This window comes from Camelus dromedarius, chromosome 17 (genome assembly GCF_036321535.1).
Source record: "Camelus dromedarius isolate mCamDro1 chromosome 17, mCamDro1.pat, whole genome shotgun sequence".
Classification (NCBI taxonomy): Eukaryota; Metazoa; Chordata; class Mammalia; order Artiodactyla; family Camelidae; genus Camelus; species Camelus dromedarius.
This window is the reverse complement of record NC_087452.1, coordinates 17341126-17361959: the sequence shown is the minus strand read 5'-3', so window position 1 is coordinate 17361959 and position 20834 is coordinate 17341126. Positions and strand designations below refer to the sequence as shown.

Genomic DNA, 20834 nt, shown 5'->3' with positions numbered 1-20834 from the left:
TTATGCCTTTTAAGAAATTCTTGAATTTGATCGTGGCCTGAAAATGAAAGTCTGACCCGACATAAGTTTCTGTTTTCCAACTAGCTTTACCTAGGAAAGATACTTAAGTATGTGTAAACAGTTAGGAATGGTATTAAATTAAGCCCATGTTGTGTTGCCATCCCATTGTTGCTGCTTATACCTGGAGTTGGGTCTCCCTCCTCTCTCCACTGGATTCCTGCCATCTACTCCTGCTCCACGCATATGTCCTGACAGCCTAGTCTCAAGACAGCACCTTCTTTAAATGATCCTCTTAAAATGTGAGTTAGATGACATCAGGCTTCTTCCTACATAGTGCCATCTTGCTCGGAGTGGAAAGCCAGTGACCTTTCCTGACGTTGCTCTGGGTCCTTCTTACCTCTTCGACCTCTCCCCACATCTTTTCCTCTCTCCCCTACCCCCAACTCTCAGCTCTGCTCCAGCCTCAACACTTGGTGTCCCTCCTACCTATCAGAAGAACTTCCACATTTTCTGTGCACCATCTCTGCTTGGAGCACCCCCAGCAGATACTAAAGGGCTCTCTCCCTCACCTCCTTAGACTCTTCCTTCAGATGACACCTTCGTCATAATCCCTGTGCAGACCATGCTATTTAAAATGTCAGCCTGCACTTCCCTGGCCTCTTCCCCTTTTCTTGGCCCTACCACTTTCACTTTCTCACCGACTGTGTAGTTAACTTACTCACTGTATGCTAACTGCCCAGCTTTCCCATTCTAAAACATAAACTCTACAAGGACAGAGATCTTTATGTGTTTTGCTCACGGATGTGTTGCCAGGGCTTAAAATAGTGCCAGGAATATAGTGGGTGCCCAGTAAATACTAGTGAGTGATTAAGACCATTAATCAGCATTTCACGCATCCTTCCAGTCTCTTGGCAGTGGGTTTCTGATGATTTCAAAGTTCACTGTCAACATTGTGGGCTTAAAACTAGAAGGATAATGATAAAATGGAAAGCAAAGCTTCAAGTCAGCCCAGACCCTAACACTAAGACTATGGTTTCCATGATGAAAATGCTCAGATTGGGACTTTTTACATAAAAGCAAAAATTTAAAAATCTATTAATGGTAAGATGACATGTGGCAGGAACACATATAATTTGTCTTTTTACATTTGAATTACTGGAAATAATTATTTTTATTTGTGGTATTTTTCCCTGACCATTCTATTAAAGATAAAGATATATTGATTATAATAATATTGATTCAGTTCTTTCAAAGAGTGAAGAAAAACTCTTAGCCTGTGTTTCTCCACTGGGACTGTGCTATTTAAAACAGCAGAAAAGCAAGTGAGCATGACTGTTTAATTACAGTAGAACCTGCTACCAATTCAGCTATTGATTTTACTTCATTTGCCATCTTATAATATATTATATACTTTTTCATCCATTCTACATAATGTTCAGTATAGAATTTCATATTTATAAATTATTTTAATTTTTAATGCCTTCCCATTTAGGTTCTTAAATCAAATATTTTCTAATAGACTAAAATAATCAGCATCATAGTGAAAATTTAGGAAAAAGATATGGGGATAGATCAAACCTTTGATATATAAGGATTTTAAGCATGTTTAGAAAATACAAGGCTATGTATCTAAATATTAATGTGCCAAATTATATGTATTAATTAGAATTTATGGATTCATATAATAAAAATTCTGAAGAATGCCCAGCAGCATGTAATGAAATGCAATTCATATATGTAGGTGATATGGAAAGTGAAATGTAAATTTATGTGATTTAATAAGGTTATTATTGAACAACATATAAAAATTGAACAGGAAAAAGGTGGGCTTTATTAGCAGGGGATACGAATTATTTTAAAAATTTCATTTGAAACATAAATTATACTGCTATATATAAGGGTTCTAATTCTCTTGTGTGATAGAGCCATGATATTTTAGAAAAGTAATAAGATCATTAACAATAAAATAAAGAGCAGTATAAATATTACATACATAATAGTGTGTGTATGCCGTAGGTATAGCTTAAAACCGCTGATGTACAACAGTAAATATTAAGTGAACAAAACTGCCATATATAGCCATGCAACTTGGCAATGGTATTTCGTCATTTGTTACAACTTGCAAACTGGAAAAAAAAATCTGAAATATATATGGTTGTGTTATTTAACCAGACCACTTTGGCTTTGTGGATTGTTTTTTTGATCTATGAAGGCATTAGGGAGTGACCACTAATTAGTGTTATAAGACCAAACGGTGGTAATATTGGGTGCCACCCAGGCTGGCTAAGTTGCTAATGTACAAATCCCATTCCAGAGAAGCTGTCACTATAAAACCAGGTCAGCATGGCAGCAGAAATCTATAAATATAGTGCCTATGTCATATCCTATCATCTCAGGAAGGAGCACGCACCCTGTCTTTTTAAAAGAGGTTTCCATATGCTGTAGAAGACATGTGTGATAAATTAAGCACTTCTTTCTTGACACTGAAAACATAATAGTGATATAATTAATTACAGTCATATCCTTGTTAAAATTGCTCAGAAAAATTACACCTTTTTCGATTAGTGTGAAATATAAGTGTCAAATCCGTAATAAAACCCTGATCAATAAAACAATAATAATTGTGTTGTTAAAAGCGGACATCGAAAGGTGTTCATGGCAACATATTTTAAAGGTTAGAAACCCTTTTAAAATAAACGGATTTCATCTTTACACTATGTCATCTAAATCATTACTGTGTTTGTGTATACAATTATAATCAGACGATAAATTGCAGCTATTGAATGGATTAAGTCTGCACTTCTTGACCTCATAAATCTGAGATTGTCATAGCTTTAGAAAATGCTTGTGTAACAATCAGTTGATTACATGGCATGAGCAGCTGCGTGCATGTTAAATATGAAAGGGAAAGGGTAATGCAGAGTTCAGTGGTAGGACTTTATAACATATTTGACACTTTGCTTTAACACTTTCAAACCCTTCCTTTGGAATGTGCCTTACATTTTAGTACGTTTACACATTTCGTAGAAGGATGTTAAGAAAGTTTAAACTAACCAAATGAGCTCCAACTGAAATGTCAATATTCCTTAAGAGTCCCTGAAAACATCCATTCATGTTGAAGTGTCGTATTTTTGAAGCCTTAACACAGAACGTCATGAAGAAGAGTGTAGTGGTGAGAAATACTTCACAATATACTCCAGTTAGCAATTTAGTGGGGAAAGAAAAATATTTCGCCAATCCAAAATGACATTCTGAACGTACCGTTTCCATCGGGTGTGCTGTGCCACTTTGACACAAACTCGACTTACATTTAAAAGATATTCATTAGAGAATATGTAATTTTTATATTATCAAAAAATTCAAAGTTGTGAAAGTGCTTATCTCACCACTAATGAAAATAAAATACTTAAAAGTAGCAATATACTACTGGGTTTTGAAGGAAACTGTACCTGAATCTGCTATTTTATGCTTAATTCATGAGGTATTATGTCCATTTTAGATCTTCTTAGGGGAATTAGTTTTAACTCAAATTTTTCTATTTGTATATAGCTTCCACTTTCAAAAATTTATATAGGATATGACCCAATTTTGAAAATCTCATATATTAAAATGGTATTAATCAGAGATTCAAAGAGAATTAGATTATTAATAATGAAATATTTTCATTTACTTTAATTTTCTCAGATGAAAGGAACTAAAGTGTGCTTTAAGCATTAGGAATTTACAGCCTACTCGTAGAAGTGGCATTTTTCTCATTTTGCATAAAAAGCTAGAATATAGAATAGCTAAATAACTAATCCCAAGATCACAACAAAAAGAGGAATCAGGGGCAGCTCAAAAGAGAATCCTAAATTTCAAGGTCCTGAGAAACAATTGCTGTTTTATAACCCCTGCTTAATAACATTTAATGATTACATTACCATGAAAATAACTCGTCTAGGTCTAAAAGCCTTCTAATCTGAAAAGACAGTGATCTGTGATAAGCACCCAGTTTTGTTAAAACAATCTTAGAACAGATGAGACTGAAGTACTCCTGCCTGTCCGGAGAACCCGCCAGCTTTAAGAAAGCTGTGTAAGGGAGTGTCGACATCCTAGAAGAGACAGGATTTTTTGCCTCCATGGATTTAAACCAGACAGTTGATGATCACAATTGCATACATGTCTCATTCGGCTTCTGAGGTCATATCCACACCGATTGCAATCTCGTTTGATGTTGAAATTGACAAGTTTGTTGTATAATGCCAAAAAATCTGATGTTACAGACTTTATTAACTATGAAGAGCTACTTAATATCACCTAGTGATAATGGTGATGATTTGAGGGTCAATCTTTGCATTCGTTAATGTACTTATATGGTCGTCTGTTAAGCAACCCACAGAGGCATAATCATTGTTGGCGACATTTAGATTAGAAAATTTTAAGGGTTTGAGTGTATTGGCAAATAGAAGAAGATTAATTGAACAACAAAACGAAACAAAAAAGAGAACAGGTACAGGCAATCAATGAGAGCGAAAACCACCCAACAGACTAGGGACACCCTACAGAGAAGGGAAAGAAAAGAGGAAAAGCAGAGGGAGGCTGACACAAACCACTGCCTACAGGGGCTTCTATTTCGATAAAATAGGAGCTGTCTATTTTTAGGTGAGATATACCCAACTGTGAATATTTAGGACATTGATTCTCAAATGATGCCCTTGGACTAGGCATTTGAAGCTGAATATTATTTTTTGAAGCTGAATAATTTTAAATGATCTAATTCGTACTGAAAAAGAATATTTCATCAATAAGACCATCTCCCTCTCAAGATTGTTCTCCCAATATTTCTGAATTAAACCTTTACGTCTGAATCTGCTTATCTACTGGTACCTAGGTTTAGCATGAAAATACATGTTTAATTTTATTAAGAATAAAAAGCTCTGTAATTTTCAGGTAGGACCTTCAACCAAATAATTGATGTTAAAAATATTCTTCCCAATATGTTTTCCCTTTGCAAAATTTTAATATATGAATCTGTGTATATAGTTTGAAAAAAACAAATGGGACAAAAGGCTTATAATTAAAGTAGCAGTTGGCCATCTCATTCCTCAGTATCTTCAGGCTAGCACACGGAGGAAATCACTTTTAATGGTTTCCTATGCAGTTCTTTGGAGTGATTATCTCCAAAAACTAAATAATATGCTTAATTAATAGGTCTCAGTTTATCAGAATTGAATGTTAAATACTGGACATAAAAGATGAGAGGCTTATACCACCACATTTGTTCTGCCCTGCCCACATGTATCCCCATTTACTACCAATTTTTGATAGATATTTTTGGCCTTCTAAAAAACTTTATACCTTTAAATTATGTGTTTAAACTGCCATTTCATGGTCACTGACTACTCTCAACACCATACTATATAAGATGAAAATATTACGACCCTCCTTTTCTCTCTACCTATTCTCTCCACCATGTTTCTCTTCCTAATTTATACTCCTAGTTATAATATCACATCTCAACTTGAGTATATGATTTTCATTCTGTTTGACAAAGATAATTTAGCCTTCTATTTTCATCTATAGAGAAGGGGGCATGGGCAGCCAATGGAAGACATTTTATAGGAAGAATGGTAGCACACAGTGGTGGTACAATACTCCTGAGTGGTAGGTAATGTAAATCCTATTTCTTGTCTTCCTTCAACATCTTTAGTAAAATACTGATTAATTGTTAATGTAGTTTGGAATAGAATACGCTTTTCAGAGATGACTTCATGTGCTGAATCTTGGTCAAAGGTGAGCATGGATCAAAAAACAAGGTTTTCAAAGGTGATGCCATCACACTTAGGTCAGAAGAGTGTAGACATTAAGTCTTGAATTATATCTTTGAGTAGGTCTTTCAGGGTTGTGTACGAGGGTAAATCCCTGATACTGATGGTGATGGAATCCCCAAATCAGTTCCATTAGAGAATCTGGTCTGAGTCAAAGATAATACACTTGGAATACTGCTGTTAGAAAAGTTAAGAAGAGAGCAAGTTTTGTTCTGAAAAAAATGATTTTGTTTTGTTTTTTAAATCAAAATCTCCAAGATGTGGGGTTTCAATGTAAAAGTGTTGTGGGTATCCTTGGAAAGGTCCATTTTGAGGATGGAATAAGAGTAGAAGGCAGATTAGCTAGGAGGTGAAGGAGTGATGAGAAAGGGGCTCCACAGAACTTGCTTGAGGGGTTTTGCAGTGAAACTGATGGGAGAAATTTGAAGGGAAAGCAAATCTTATCCTCAAGGGCCCATCTCAAGTGCCATCTTTCCAAGAGACCTTTCTGCTCTCTCCGTCCTCCACCTAATTGAATGCCATCTCTCCTTCTTTTCCACTGTCAACGGTCACTTAGTTATGAGTCTCTGAGAGAACTTATTCATTTACCTTTTGCCTTTTGTTAGGTTATTTACAATGATATGATGTCTGCTCTATTAGATGGTAAATTCATGGCTAATTTAGCTTTACTTTCCTACCACCTAGCCCAAGGTCTTACATATAACAGGCATTTAATAAAAAAAAAATTAATGTAGTAATGTATTCATGCTTGACTAAAAGATAAATGTATCCAGTTGTTTTCTCTTCATTTTCTCCCTTTGTTTCTTCCATCCTTTCTTCTTTCCCTGTCTTCTATTTTTCCCCACCTTCCACTTTCACTTCATTTTTCTTTCCTTTCTAACAGAGGAGGCCTGTGCATGCATGTGTAAAGAAAGATGTGTGTGAAATTAGTAGAGATTGAAGAACCTAGGTAGAGAAAGAGAATAAAAGTGATACAGAAAGAAAAACGATGACCCAGATATTAGAAAGAGAAAGAAACGAAGGAAAGAAAAGATAGGAGAGAGAAGAACAGACAGAAAGAAAGAAAACTTAATACTCTCTCTGAGGCTAGAGGGGCCAGACCAGGATCTCAACATAAAATCTGAACTGAACTTGAACGGGTATTATTTCAATGGTGTTTTCCTAGATGTAAAAGTAGAGGATTGTTTAAATTCCTGCCATTCCTCTACACTAAGAATAGATTGAAAAAACAAACAAGAATCAAATTACCATAAACATACTTCAAATATCAGTGAACAAGGGATTATATCCAGAGGGGGAAAATAATACAGGGGGTTTGTGTAGTTTCTGTTTTGGAAACCAGAAGTCCATGAAACGACTATCTGTATTCAAACTAGCTCTCAGAACTGATGAACATTTTTCTGCAGACTGTTAAAGCTTTTTGAGTCCTCTAGGCATCCTGCAGGTTTCAATAAAGGGAATCTCAAGAATCTAAAGAGAATTATAACATTTAGTATGTTTAAAATGTACTAAAGAGAGTGGAAATTTCAAGGAAGAGGATAATAGCTACTTGCCAAGGCAAGACATAGGACATCTTGGTGAATTGAAAAAGTTTCAGTTATCTGGTTAGCACTTTGAAGTCTCTCAAACTTGACTTTGTGCCTTAATAGCAGAGTCATCTCTTAAGCCAAACTCACATTAACCAAACTGATAACACACAAACTTATTTACTGGAGTATGAACTTCTCAGAGTACATTGAGAAATGTAATTGTCAAGGCCCCAGACATATGTGTCCACTGCTTGATACTTTGTCTCCTTGCAGGCAAGCTCTGTGGGATGATAAATTGTAACTAGAATTTTACCTGATGTATTTGGAATTAGAGCCAGCAGAGTGATATGTAGGGCTCAAGTGTTTGGAATTTTTGTAATATTTTTATTTTTATTTATCTTTTTAATATTTTATCTATTATATTATTTAATTGTTTTATTTTGGCAGGGGGAGATAATTAGTTTAGTTATTTTTGGAGGAGATACTGGGGATTGAACCCAGGACCTTGTGCGTGCTAAGCATACACTCTACCACTTAAGCTATACCCTCCCCCCATCAAGGGTTTTCTAGAATGCATTGACAATTGTCCAATGCACCTACATCTTTGAGAGAAATCTGCTTGCCACTAGGACTTCCCAGGTCCCATGGACTTGATATTATTCTTCACTTGAATTCCTGTGGGACTTTGTATTTATACCATATTTTTATGTTTCTCAATATCGTTATATTTATGTAATCTTTTATTCTCACAAAAAAGTATTTACATAAGTTATATCATGATCTCCATTGCAGTTCATATTAACATTATCATCTACATTTCACAAGGAGGGAAACTGAGGCTCAAAAGTGTTGAGTGACTTGACCAAAGACTATATGGATACTGATGTATGAACCTTTGAAAAGAGTAAGCACAGCATATATTTTTATTGTCCCCAAAGTAGCACTCTGTAACTGAGAGGCACTTGTAACATATTTGTAGACAATAGTAGCTTGTAGAAATATGTAATAACAAAACTGATACGCTTTCATATTTATAGAAATAGTCTTCACTTTACTCAATATTTCACAAGTTTTTCTTTCAATATCAAGTTTCCCTTAATGCACTTAAAATGTGACTTGCTTTATAAAAACTGGACCTTTCCACATTTTTAGGAACCCATCCACATTTTAAAAGGTGAATGACTTTGAACTATTTTTGTAGGTGTAAAAATAACAGATAATTTTCTTCTTTGGGGTGGCATATCAACTCTTGTTCTTAGTTGCAAACAACAGACTTCACACTAGGAAATTTGAGCAGTAAAGAAATCTACTAATGAATATACTAATGCAACTCGTTCTCCACCCAAATACCACTAAATTCTTTTACTGTGTTGTGTGCTTCACACCCAGATTTTCCAGTAATTTTCTTCCCAGATTGGCACCTGCAACTTTCTTCAGATACCTGCCCAGCACAGAGAGCCCCAGGTGCCAGGGAAATTAGGTCTGGAGGGGCAGCCAATGACTGACTGGCTCCCAGGTACGAAAATCGGCTCGGTTGCCTCCAATTAGGACAAACTTTGGGTATAATTTAAACTCCTGGGAGTTTGCCTAAGATCTCATACATACTTGGCTCCTAAATCCTTCCCTGTCCTGCTCTCTCTGCTTTCTTACTAGTTTCTCCTGGGAGCATTTTCTGAAGAGTCACTTGCACTAAATCCTTGTCTCAGGGTCCCCTTCTGAGGACGCCAACTGTTATTAGGTTGCTAGGGCTGCCATAACAAAATATCACAACTTGGGTGGCTTAACAGAAATGTATTCTCTTACCGTCATGGAGGCTCAAAGGCCAAAATCAAGGTGCCAGTAGGGTTATGTTCCCTCTTAGACTCTGGGTTAAGTATTTTCTTGCCTCTTCCCAGCTTCTGGTGGTTGCCATCAATCCGTGGCATTTCTTGGCTGGCAGCTGCCTCACTCTAATCTCTGCTTCTATTGTCACATGGCATTTTCCCTGTGTGTCTTTTATTTTCTCTCCTTATAAGGACACCCATCATACTGGATTCTGACCCATGACTTCTGTACATCTGCAAGGACCCTACTTCACAAATAAATTCACATTCACAGGTACCAGTAGTTAAGCTTTCCCACATGTCTTTTCTGGGGGACGTAAATCAACCCGCTACAGGAACCTGAGACACACGAAGTCAGGGAGCTCACAGGGAGGGCCAGAGGATGAGTCTTGGAGACTGCACAGCAAGGAACACCGCCCAACCACAAAGGGATGGTTCCCAAGAAGAGCCACTCCTGCTTCATATGGACACCACAGCTTCAGTGGCCGCTGCTGCTGCGTGTGTGAGATTGTAGAACGTCTGCCTTCCTGCCATTGAGAGCCAAGCCCTTCTGTGCTCAGGCAGATGTGAACTCTGTGTACCTGGCCCCAGCTTCTCCATGTTGCTTCTTTCAAAGTGAAATCTCAGGCGGGCAAAGTCCAGTTCTGAAAGCAGGGTTTTCAGCTTCTATCATGGGGATGCAGGACTCTTAAGATGAGGAATTCTTCTAGGATGGGAGGAATGTTCAAAATGCGCACTGTAGGCAGAGAAGGTGACAGAACACCCCTACGGTTCTACTCAGCGACAAGCTAGAATGCCTGAGGATGCATAGAATTTTCTCTGTGTTGTTAGATATAAGTTTAATTCTTTTTTGAAAAAGAAGAAATAAACAATTTTGACTTGGGAAGCTTGTTGTAATTCTTTATACTTACTTAACATGCAGTTTGACTTACTCTTCCTCATCGTTGGTGGACGTTGACTTTACAGTTTATTATCAGACTAAAGAGCTGTGTGTGTTCAGCTTTTGGCTATGTAATTATTTATTACAAATTATTACAAATTATTACAATAATTGAAATTATTTGAGTAGGAGAAGAAACAGGTTTGAAAAATTTAAAGAAAGGATTTCAAGTTTCATTCATGGTTTTTGGTGAAAACTATGTTTAAGCCTTTTATATAGTCCTTTCTGACGTGTATCTCTAGGTAAAGTAGGAAGATGTCATCTATAAATGCTGTACTGTTTCAGTGGAAGGGGCTTGGGATCTATTTGGGTTCGTGGTGTTGGTTTGGTTTGATTTTGTTTTTCATTTCACAGCACACGGTTTGGCAAATGGCAATAAGTATTTAATATTTGTTTATTGAAAGAGAAACTTTAGGATTCTTTGGGTCCTATTTTCTCAATTGAAAGAATTCAAAACTTGTCTCATGGAATTTCTTTGATCGAAATGGAGGTAATTTTTGAACTGTGTCATCTGTCTTGTCCCATAAACACACAAAAGGAAATGACTAAGTTTCAGGTTTTGATGGATGTCCAGGCAACTGTGGTCTTACTTTTGTTTAACAGGCAATATTCTGGAGCAGGCGTCACCAAATAATGGCCGAATCTGGCCTACCACCTGTTTTTGTACAGTCTGTGAGCCAAGTGTGGTTTTTACATATTTAAATGTAGAACGTAAAAAAGACTGTGAGTATTTCAGGGAGAGTTGAGGACACAGCTTCGTAGCCTGCCAAGCTGAAAATGTTTACTTTCTGGACTATAGCGAAAGTGTGCTGATCCCTGTATAAGAATACATCCAAATAATCTTCTCTATTAAAAGCATTCTGTTATCCCAAGAAATCAGTGTTAACCAAATGGGTTGCTACATTTTTCACCAAGAAAATCAGACCTAAAAGGAAAATAATTATATCTTGAGAAAATAAACTTAAAATGAAGAAAATATAGTCGGGATGATAAATTAAGACTACAGGATGCTACTCTACTATCTCTTTTCTAGAAATGCAGGTGGAATAACACTGTCCACCTTAAGGCAACAAAATACATACCAAAAAAGTGATTCCTTATGTTTGTATAACACCTGTAACTTTTCAAAGCTCTCCCATGATAGTATTTAATGTTTGATAGCTGTACTGTAACACAACTCACTTTTTTTTTTTATTGTTTAGCACTGTGAAACTCAATTTTGTGTACATTCTTTATCTTTCAGGATGACAGGTATTCTGTTCTGTTGCTCAACCAAGAGACTTAGTTGGAAAACAAGAAATTCCTGGAATCACTACTTGCCTAAAGCTTTTTCTAGCTGGAGTCCGTGCTTGAGGCTCAAAGGTAGGAGAACAGTCTTGAAGTTATCTTTATTGCTTAATTTAGTAAACCAATGATACGGTTTTGAAAAAAATTTTCCTATATGCACAAAAAAGTATTTTTTGTGTGTAGATATTATGTATGGTGTGAATATAAATATTACCACAAAGATTCTTACACCTGATGGGTAGAGTAATTTAAAACATGGTTATTTCGGTTATCAAGAAGAGAGTTTCAAATGGTGTGTTAAGGAATTCTGTTTGTGACCATTGTCTTATGTTGAAATGGCATAAAGTTCAAAGGCATGCTGATTTGACTTAGTTGAAGCTGGGAGATTATACATTCGAATCTAACATAGAAGGCATTTAAGGCATGACTTAACAGCAGCTGGTTTGGAGAAGGCTTCAAGGTTTTAGTTGATTGTTAGCTTAATGTGTGTCAGTGGCATGATGAGGTTGCAAAAGTGTTTGTGATCTTAGGCTACAACAGTTTAGGTCAGGCAAGGTGATGATTCCTCTCTATTCTGTCAAGCCAAAGTTCTGGGTCAAATTCTCAATAACATACACTAATAAGAGTATAGAAGATTAGGAGTGGCAAAAAGGTTTTATGTTTTCTGTCAGTTCTAATTGTTTGTGACTGCCTAGAGAAATGGGTTAAGAAGGATTCTGAGGCCTTATTCAGGTCCATCGAGAAATGGCGCTGAGTTTATCTGTCCAGAGATAATACATTATCATTAATATATGTTCAAGATTGAGTGACAAAGGTGATGTACAGTGCTGGCAGAAGAGTTCAGCTCTCCCATCCCCTGCACATTTTTACTTCTCGCTAACAGTAAAGCACCTGTTAAATTTTTCATGTGCCTCTCAACAGTGCCATCTCTTAGAACAGAAGTAGGCAAACTATGGCTGGCAGGTTAAATCTGGTCCATTTGCCTGTTTTTATATTTTAAATATAAAATGCCACATTTTGAATTTGTTCCTCAACTTGTATTTGGTGGAATCTCACAAAATGCTGTAAATAAGTTTCACTTTTGTTGTCTCCAAAATAGTTTATAATTATGTATTTGCTTTGTTTGAGACCAATAGTTTTAGGCGGCTTATGGAGATAGCTCTTTAATGTCTAGTTTTTATAATGTTGATTAATTTTAATATAATTTTGTTTATCATGCTCAGAGGCTATATTCTGTATTGTTAGAGAACATGTTTACTATTCTGTGGTTTTCTGTGTATACTTTCAAATAGAGCTCATTAATGCTTAAAAAGAATGGCTTTATGTAGCAGATGAACATTAGTACATGGTTTTTAACTCAAAATTATTATGTCATTTAGTCCTTATTTATTTTAAAATGACTGATCTATCCTAGACAGACAGTAATGTGTGGGAACATCCCACAAGACCGTATATATACATCCATTTATCTTTGTAGATCAAAATTTTTTTTCTGTGGCCTTACAATGAATTTACCAAGAGGACCTATTGAAGGTAGAAGGATTCTGGTTCTACTTGATCAGCAAAGAGTTAAGAGATGGGCTCTTAACTTGTCTGGCCAGCACAGCTTCTGTCTCTGATGTAAGATGCTGTTAGTGAGGACTTTGTTTTTACACCAGGTTCACAGAGCAAGAATTTACTTAGCCACTTGCCTCCCTAAAAGATGGAATTACTGTAAATTCTACTTGGGCTTGGGATAGCTGTGTCTTCATGTTTATCTCCTTCGACATTTTTATGGGTGGATTGATGAAGCAAATTTGTTCAACTACATCGACAAAACACATATTTCCATTATGTCTCATTGTAGTTTAAACTAGTTCAGGAAGAAAGTACTCAGTTTAGTTACACCAGGATTTTAGGTAGATGGTATTCAAATTTCGTTAGTCATAAAGCCGTTATTCAAATGCCTTTTGAAGCAGGGACCATCATGTAGAACAAACAGATGTAAAGATGCTTGCTGGTCTAGCAGGGCAAGAGGGTAGGACAAAGGATGGAGAGCCTCAGAGATGGGGAGATCTCCAGTACCAAGGAGGGTGCAGGGAAATAGATGAGAATACAGATGCTTCAGACACTTGAAATAAAGATGTGTAGATAAAGATAGGGGGCTAATTAAAGATATGTGGATTATTATAAGATGCCTTAAAGTGTTTTTGTATAATAGTCAGTATAGAGTGCTGTAAAGGAGCACAGTAGTCATTAAAGATGCACATAAACCACTCTTTGTTTCAAATGATAGTATCAAAGGGGGTGAAGAATCTTTTATGAGAGTATTGTAAGCATAATTTACTGAGACTACCTGCTTTTAACTGCAGCCCCTGATTAAATTTTAAAATCGGAGAGAATTTCTATTATTTCAATTTTTTGCCATAAAGTGAAACATTATTAATACTATTATGTTGCACTACTTCCACTTAGCACTTTCAGTGTATAACACTAGATCACACAATATTAGATATTAAAACTATGTGTTTGTTTTACTTTGACGCACATACCCAATTAAGGAAAACACAGTGCTATTTGCTAGAAATCATTCTGCTTCCTACTTTGTAGCAGTTGACCATTTTCCTCACAAAATTATAAAGGGGCATTTTAAAAACCATAAACCTAGACCCCACCAAGGTTTAAGTTTGTTGGAAATGATGCAGAAAATTCCATGCCCAATGACAGCAGAAGAAAAAGGTGACTCCAAGATGGAAGGCTCTTATAAATTAAATTCTTACAAGATATCAAATAGAAATAATGGGTCTATAAAGAATGACCTGCAATGATGTAGTCACCGGGGGAAAAAAAAGAGTTTGAACAAATGATGACATGGAACAGAAAAGCAATATATAAAAGGCCAGTGTCTAAAATGATCTGCAGCTTTCAAAATGCTCTAAAAATAATTTTTGTAAAGAAGGTTTTATGGATTGTTAGGAGGAAAAGGAAGCACTGGGAAGAGATGAGGCTGATGGTGTATCGATAACTAATGACAGTGAGGAAGAAGCTTACTGGATGCCACCTCTCTTTCTTCCTCCATCAGAAATTGTCTTCAGACTGAAATGGAAGGAGGAAGCAGGATGCCCAGGGGAGGGAGTAAACTGACTGTGTGGGGCTCCTTAAAGTAGATTTTCCTAAAGCTTCAGATGGCTTCTGTCCAGGGTGCCAGTTGTGGTTATAATACTAGAATGTATCCCAGTCATCTACAAGGAATTCTGGAGGATGGGAGACGTGTTAGAAAATGAGAACTGAGTAAATCCTGTTAAAATTCTCCAAAGTGTAGAAAAATTCAGATTCTGGAAGAGACAGCCTAATAAGCTTGCATTAATTCCTAGCAAAATCGGCTGACTCGTTCTTTAAGTGGCAGATTGGGAGGCTTGGAAAGCAAAGCGTTTTTTCTGCAACCCACAGTAGAGGTTCTAAAAACAAGTCATACCAAACAAATCCCTTTTCCTTACCTGATAAAGGAGAAAAAGTTAATGTAGTAAAGGGTTTGGGGTTTTGTTGTTGTTATGTTACTGTTTTTAAATCTGTAACAACCATGATATTCTTCTGGGCAATGGTAAAAGGATATATTATAATATCTGTAGAAGCGTATTAACTTTTTGAAAGACAGAATCTAAAGCGTATTGATTACTGATCAGTACTAAAAGAGGTGTGATGGCTAATTTTATATGTCACCTGGGCTAAGGGATGCACAGATAGCTGGTAAAACATTATTTCTGGGTGTGTCTGTGAGGTTGTTTCTGAAAGAGATTGAGTATTTGAATCAGTCAAAGAGTCCATACACTGAGTAGAGAAGATTTGCCCACACCTGTGTGGGTGGTCGCCAGCCAATCCCTCGATGGCCCCAGTAGAACAAAAATGTGGAGGAAGGGTGAATTCCCTTTCTTCTTGAGCTGGGATGTCCTCTTCCTTCTGCCCTCTGATGTTGGATTTCAGGTTTCTTGGAACCTTGGACTTGAGACTTCAGTCCCAGAGTGGGAGTTACACCACTGGCTTTCCCAGTTCTTCAGCTTGTAGATGGCAGATTATGGGACTTAACCAGCTTCCATAACTGTGTGAGACAATTTCTATAATAAATTCCCTCTTATACATATGTATACGTTTGTACACAAATATATACGATGTGTCATAAGAGAACTGTATGGTTCTCCCATTGGTTCTGCTTCTCTGGAGAACTTTAGCTAGTGTAACAGGAAAGTGTTCTCTATAGAAATCCATTCATGACTCATTCCCTAGTCATATTATAATTTGTAATTTTATCAACTACTTAACTGAGGGCAGTGATTGTTCTATGCCCTTGACAGAAAGCTGGGAAGGACAGTTTGTTCATTAGACAATAGGATGAAGACTGAAGCATCTCAATCCTGAGTTTTACCACTTGCTGATTACTTGACTCTGACAAGTGACTTACCTTCTCTGAGCATCCATTTCCTCTTCTGTAAATGGGGATAATAATTAACTTATAAGATAATTAATAAACTGATAAAAAAAATGATACGTATAAAGTACACATGAGAGGGCTTGGCAATTTTAAATGTCCAATAATTGGAAGCTAATGATTGTGTTAGAAATATGGTCTAGGACAAGGAGCTAAAACAGTGGACATATAATATACCCAGAAGGTAAAGTTCCAGACCTGTGTTTAAAAGAAGTTAATTATATAAATACAGGTTGAGAACTTCTGTGTGGAGAAGTCTCAAGAGCTTTACCTGTTTACAAATTCAGTGTCAGCCTCCCAGGTACCACAGTGAGCAAGCTGTCTGCAACTTTATTTTTGTCTCGGGTAGGAGGAACAGTATCCTACTTCTCTTGTGCTAGAGATGATCTCTTGTAAGAGAATTGTTTATTATGAGGGATAATATTTTGAAAAGGACATCGTAAATATAGGTTTGTGGCCAGAGGAGGTCATTAAGATGATTAAACCTTGTCATTCAATCAGTAATCAAATAAAATGGAGATGTAGACGCTGGAGAAGAAATGGCAAAAGGGGTTTGGACCAGCTGGTCATTTACATACAGTGGAATACCACACAGTCGTGCAAAGGAATAAAGGCTCCATGTACACTGATATTGAAAGATGTCCAAGATATATTAAGTCAAAAAACCAGGTGCAGCATAGTGTGAGTATATTTGTCATATTTTATTTAAATAGAAAGGAATAAGCATCTTAACTTGCTTGGAGATTCACAGAATTAAAACTTAGAAAGAAACGAAGGAAATAACTTCTCTACTGGGGGTGAGAACTGGGCAGAGGGAGGATAGAAAAGGGACTAGAGGGAAACTTTCTACTTCATCCCTGACTTGATGTGGCTCCCATAGAAGCAGACCCTGAGCTGACAATTTTCATCCAAGTAGCATTTTAGGAGGTGATCCTAGGAAGCGTAGCAGGGCAGCAGGGAAGGGAAGGAAGCAGTAGATGATGAATGATGAAACAGGTGACCACCACGAGCAACTGGAGCTTTATCCCACTGGCAACCTCTGGCAAACCGTGTGAACTGCTCATCAGAGTGACCCCAGCAGTGGGCAAGGGCACCTCACTGATTGATGACTGCTTGGAGATGCGGAGCCCTCCGGCACAGCTGCACCTGCTCTCAGTCGCAGGCATGGAGTAGTAGACCTCGTACCCACAGCATCTGTTTCAATACCTTCTGCTGCTTTTTTGATTTTTGAACCAAGAGAAGGTATTCTGTTCCAAAAAATATTTTGAAAATTCAAATTTTGGGGAAAATAAAATAACCACATATCATAAAATATTAGTGCTACTGACATACAGAAAGGGATTCGATTTATTTTTGGTCAGTTTCCGAAACACAAAACTAAAAGTTGTATTTCTTATCATAGAATAGCAGATATATCAGATAAAGTAGGAAGTGCTTTCTAATAATTAGATCTACTGCCTTATAAGGTCTTGATAATTACCTGTCACCGGACTCATATAATCAGAGAATAGAGCTTGCCCAAGAATTGGCTTTTAAATTAACATTTATTTTTGGTGTTAAGCCTGAGGAATAAACAAGGTAGGTAACCTCCAAAAGCGGCCAGTGAGGATGTAGTTGTTTGTTATGCTAAACCCTTTGCGTGTATTTCTGATTTAATTCTCTCAGTATAACATCCTTATGAAGTGGTTAGTACTGGGAACCTAGGTCCACAGAGTGGCAAATCCCAGACTAGCGGGTAGTGGTTTAGATATCCACAGTGATCCTCTTCCTCATTGGTCCAGTGAGCAGCACCTTCTGACAGTTGGTTAGAAATGCAGAATCTCAGGCCCTGCTTCCGCTTTCCTGAATTAGAATCTGCATGGGAACAAGATGCCCAGGTGATTTTGTATGCCCGGGAAAGTTTGGGAAGCAAGTTTTACAATGTTTCGATTCCATAGCTAAGTAGTACAATTTGTTTTATTCCTAATGGACATATATTGGACTATGTTTAAACCGTATTTATTTTCAAACTGAATTCCCCACCCTAGCCATCATACCTGACAACTATATGCATCTTTAAAAATACCCTCGTAAACATATTGTGCTTGTGGGAGGAAGTAGATCATTCAGAACTTAAAATCCTTCTTTTCTCAAGTTTGAGTCCAGTGCCAAGTACTGATACAAATATAGTGCCCGGATGTCCTCTGCACCAACTAGGTGACCTGTTAAAATACTAGAGTTAGATCATTTTCTTCAGTTCATTATAAGCCTCACTCACAATTGTGAGACACTCTATTATGAGCTGAAACAATGGTACCCAAAAACATGAATAATACATAGCACTAACAATGCTTTTGGAACCATTATGGCATAGAATATTGTATCAATCCATAATTTGAAGATGGGACTAAATGGATCTTTCATCTCAAAGAGCTGCTATTTCCACCTGATGTTAATAAGAATATACTATCACCAAAAATCCATATTAAAATATTTTATATAAGATGTACTTGCATTAATAATATCTGCCATTTGTTACTAAATACAGCTGCTAAAAGAACCTCTTAAGTGCTTTCAAAATTTGTTTTTAAGACCTTGACATTGGATTGAGTAATAAGCATGATGGAACCAATCCTTCACTGTGAAAATGGACATAAGAGATGAAATACTGGATGTTGCTTACTTCATTTTTGCCGGGTCAGATTGAAATTCTCATTGGCATTTGACACCCCTTACGTGACCACATAATCCATGATTGAGGACCTCAATATGGACATTAAATATTTCATTTTCACTAGACATTATTATTGTTCAGTATAGTTCAACTTTTGAGAATGTCATTCACATTTCTTCCTTGAACATGATCATCTTTCGTTGTGCACCTCTCCTGTAATAGGGGAGGAAAATAAGGTAGCTCACTCAGTTATGTATCATTCTGGATTACAAATTCGTGTATCATTAACCGTGAATTCAACAAGTACGCAGTGATCTGTTTGATCTGAAATTGCATCGCTTTGTAAAGTGGTGCTTTAGGAGGATTAAATTAATAAATTGAGTAAGTCTTCAATATAAGTGAAATCTGGCACCTTCACCTGCGCATAAATAAATAAATCCACTGTTTACATTGTTCACCTTTGACTTCATTTTCTCCATCATCATCTTGCTGACACTAACTGTTCCTCCATTTGATGGAATCAATATTTTAAATATGAATCAAAATGCAAAGCAGGGGGGAGCTTAGGCACACGTAAGTTTGCAATAATTTTTTTCTAATGGCTTTGAGTCATTTATCTTAGTCTGAAAGGTTTTTGACTAGTGGTGAGAGAATCAGTCATTTTCATTTTTTCTCTAAGTTGCTTTTCATCTTCAAAAACATCTCTTTATTGTTCTATTTAAATAAAAGGTGCTAAGAGAAAACTGCATGGAAAAATGCCACTCTTTATTACTGTTTTTGTTATTTTGTAGAATGAATCTGGAACATGATCACTATGCTGCTTTGGTATTGTAATCAGTAAAATACAGTTTCTTTTCCCAGAGGTTTTTAGTATTTGATCTCCATCATGACTCTCTGTTTTCTTTATTCTTGGAGGATTCACCTGTGAGAAGCATTCTAAATGTTAAGGCAGCCTTACAGACGAAATTTTAAGCAACAACTTTAAATGGCTAGTTCTTTGAGGAGCAAGTCATGTTTGAAAATGCATAATTTGCATAGTTAGGATGTTTTATTTCTCCATTTACCTGCTGATTTTTTAACCATGCCATGTATGGTAACATATTTCCCAAAATGTAAGCAGACGATGAACATTGCCTTGGCATGCTCAGTGAAGTCTAGAAGTTTTGGAATAATCTGGCCCTCAAAACTGTCTAGAACCTGAGTTGCTATTTAGAGAAATGGTCAAAATTTATTTGTTTACAAGAAATAAATTACTTTCTGTCATCTGTGGAATTTGGATTCTAAGTAATCTTGATGTCCTGAGAGCTGGTTTCCACCAGCACAATCGAGCTGAATGACATTCTTTCTCCCACTGACCACTGTATTCCAGAGCTTTTGCAGCTGAGATGGGGTACCTTTGATTGCTTCCCTTATAAAATGCACAGTTTAGAGATTTGAATGCAAAACTTTATTTGCTAAAGGAGGAAAAGAGGCTTTACATTAAAACCACAAAATCAATTGCTTTTTAACAGACTTGACTAACTCCAAGAGAAGATAAAATGCAAAACATCCAGACTCGGCAGATTTCCCCCATTTATGCAGTCTCATTTGACCTTTTGGTTACTTCCTCGCTCACTTTTACATCACAGCCTTTGCCTTACCTGCTGGTCTCTCCCTTCCAGTTCGCACCCTTGCCGCCTTTAAGTGGATTCCTAGTTTGTCATTCAGCAGACCAACGCCAGGCTTCATCTCTCCCTCCTGCCCCTCCCGCGCGGCACCCCTCCATCACTAACACATGCCGCTATTACTTTCAGGCCACGCAGTGTCACCGTCTTCATGCTTTTCCTCGCACTCTCCCAGCTGATGTCCGACATCCTTCATTTCGCAGCATCTGAGCAGAACCACAAGATGACAACTTTAGGATCATAATGCGAATTAGTTATGCTCTCACCATTTCCCATTCTCATTAAATCATTGTCAGGACAGTGGATTCATGGGGTACCATTTCCTGTTCTCATTACAATTTTTGTCACAGGAATGAGGTATCAGAATTTCAATGCTTCGCGTAGTCTTTGAAAAATAATAGTTACCTCTGCTGCTTTGAGCTTTGTTCTTTTCTTTTTTTTCCTCTTCTGCATTTGGTTCAGCCCTGCCCCCTCTTCCCTGCCTACGTGTGGCCTTGGCAATTAGAAGATGATTAAGTGTCTTGAATAGGGCAGAAGTTAGGATATCACAATGACAGGTTAGCGTTAAAACTTTGCCTTTCTCTTTTCCGTGACAAAACTAAACCCAACATTGCCACATGCTTTGCACAAAAGTTGGAGAATGTACACGTGGTCATTTCTTACTTGAGT

At 37.0% G+C, this 20834-nt stretch overlaps 1 long non-coding RNA gene across 1 annotated transcript in view; it reads left to right on the top strand.

Annotated features, from left to right (window-relative positions):
• The window catches only part of LOC105095265 (uncharacterized), a 743648-nt gene that overhangs the window by 352385 nt on the left and 370429 nt on the right, over nt 1-20834 (top strand). The window contains exon 11 of the long non-coding RNA XR_010384800.1: nt 11343-11461. This is a non-coding gene — a long non-coding RNA (uncharacterized LOC105095265). The remainder of the gene's footprint in view (nt 1-11342; nt 11462-20834) is intronic.